At 44.0% G+C, this 2,432-nt stretch overlaps 1 pseudogene; it reads left to right on the top strand.

Annotated features, from left to right (window-relative positions):
• Positions 1-278: 278 nt before the first annotated feature.
• Positions 279-1,250, top strand: LOC114200293 (olfactory receptor 2V1-like; annotated as a pseudogene).
• The last annotated feature ends 1,182 nt before the right edge of the window (positions 1,251-2,432 follow it).

Raw genomic sequence — 2,432 nt, 5'->3', positions numbered from 1 at the left:
CAAACTGAAGGTTGCTGGAAAGGAAGTGGGTGACCAGATGGGGTAACTGGGTGATGGGCATTACAGAGGGCACTTGACGTAATGAGCAATGTGTGTTATATGTGACTGATGACTCACTATACTCTACTTCTGAAACTTTTTAAAAAAGAGAAATTTAAAGAGTTTATTCTAAACAAAGTAACAAAGAGGACAACACATAGGGCAAATTTTTAATGTCCTCAGTATTGTGGCACTAAGCATACATCTCCTGCTTCCAGATCCCAACACTTTTCCTGGCACATCCCTCTGTAGGAGCAATGGTTTTGGTGGGAAACCAGACTCCCATCTCCCACTTCATCTTCCTGGGCTTTTTCACCCACTTGCCACTGCATCTCTTCTTCTTTTCCATCATTTTGGTCACGTTTCTGGTGGCCATCTCTGGCAACGGGCTCATGATCTTCCTCATCAATATCAACTCCCGCCTACAGAGCCCCATGTACTTCCTCAGCTGGCTGTCACTCATGGACCTCATGCTCATCTCCACCATTGTGCCATGAATGGCCACTGACTTCCTCCTAGGCCGTGGCTCCATCTCCTTCACAGGCTGTGGGCTCCAGGTCCTTTTCGTCCTCACCCTCCTGGGGGATGATTGCTTCCTGCTGGCCTTTATAGCCTATGACCGCTATGTGGCCATCAGCAACCCATTGAGGTACTCAGTGGTCATGAGCCTCCATGTCTGCTGGCTCATGGTGGCAGGGTCCTGGTTCTTTGGCTTGGTGGATGGACTGATCCAGGCCATCTTCAGTCTGAACTTCCCCTATTGTGGCTCTCAGGAGATCAACCACTTCTTCTGTGAAATCCCTGCCATACTGAAGCTGGCCTGTGCTGACACCTCCCTCTATGAGACCATGATCTATGTCTGTTGCATCTTAATGCTGCTCCTGCCCTTCTCTGTCATCTCTGCTTCCCACCTGTGGATGCTGGTAGCTGTGCTCCACATGCATTTGGCTAAAGGTCGTCAGAAAGCCTTTGCTACCTGCTCCTCTCCAATGGCAGTGGTTTCTCTCTTTTATGGGGCTGCAATGATCACCTATATGTGGCCTCAGGCCTACCACTCCTCCAAGCAGGACAAGGTGGTCTCAGCCTTCTATACGATGATCACCCCTATGCTCAACCTACTCATCTACAGCCTGAGGAACAAGGAAGTGGCTGGGCCTCCCAGAAAACTCCTGGGGAGGTGTCCTTGTGGTGGGGGGACAGGTCTAGGTTGACATTGGCACCTGTGGATGTGGGTTCTGTGGTCTGGGAACTTGAATTAGCTTCTGTAGTTTGGAAGAGAAACAGATGTGCCATACTGAAAATAAGTCCCTCTTGACCAGAGTTCATGAGATAAACACATTAATTTAATCAAGAATGTCCATGCTGAGGATGGATAGTGTAGAAGGAAGGCTGCGCCAATGGGGTTAAAAGAATAGGAGACACCTAGCGAATATCCCACAGAGTTAGCAGGTGATAGGTTTCAGCTGTTTACCTCTGCAGGAATTGCCAAGAACTGAGGAAAACACCTTGCTCAAGTTGTGCTTCCCCTATGACTAGTCGATATAGGATATAAAGGCTTGGTTACCTTCCCTCAGTTTGACACTGAAGGTCCATCCCAGCTCCAGGACTCCCTGTAATATCTGAAGCATTACAGACTATGTATCCCTATATCCAATTTTGCTTCCTTGTCTCCTTTCCCTACCATGAGTACAATCCTAACATCACTTTAAAAAACCTTCCACATGAAAACTTGTCTCAGTCTGCTTCCAGGAAACCTAACCTGTGACACACAAAAATGAAAAAATGATGGTAAGTTAAAGTCAAGTTTGCTAGATATGTTCATGTACATGTGGTCAAAATAAAATATAAACACAGAGACTTTGTTGCTTGGTAGTATCAGAGGAAAGTCAGAAAGTTTCCTGAAGACACTTAAGACAAGTTTCAAGTATAAAATATAATGCCTCAACACTTCCATACATCATTCTGTGTTCATCATAAGTGCACTTCTTAATCCTTCTCACTTATGTAACCTATCCACTCCACCTCTTTTCTGGTACCCATCATTTGTTCTCTACAATTAAGAGTCTGTTTTTTTATTTCTCTCTTATTTTTTCCCTTTGCTCATTTGTTTTGTTTCTTAATTTCCACATATGAGTGAAATATATGGTATTTGTCTTTTTCTGACTGACTTATTTCGCTTAGCATTTTACTCTCTAGCTCCATCCATGTTATTGCAATTGGCAAGATTTCACTCTTTTTTATGGATGAATAATATTTCATTACATATGTATGCCATATCTTCTGCATCAATTGATGCATTCATCAATGGATGGACATGGGCTGCCTCCATATCTTGGCTATTGTAAATAATGTTGCTAAAAACACAAGCATACATGTATCTCTTTGAATTAGTG

This window comes from Eumetopias jubatus, unplaced genomic scaffold (genome assembly GCF_037043125.1).
Source record: "Eumetopias jubatus isolate StellerSeaLion01/CBP00866 unplaced genomic scaffold, mEumJub1_p1.0 scaffold_124, whole genome shotgun sequence".
NCBI lineage: Eukaryota > Metazoa > Chordata > Mammalia > Carnivora > Otariidae > Eumetopias > Eumetopias jubatus.
Note: the sequence above shows the minus strand (reverse complement) of the source record. Positions and strands in the feature narration are given on the sequence as shown.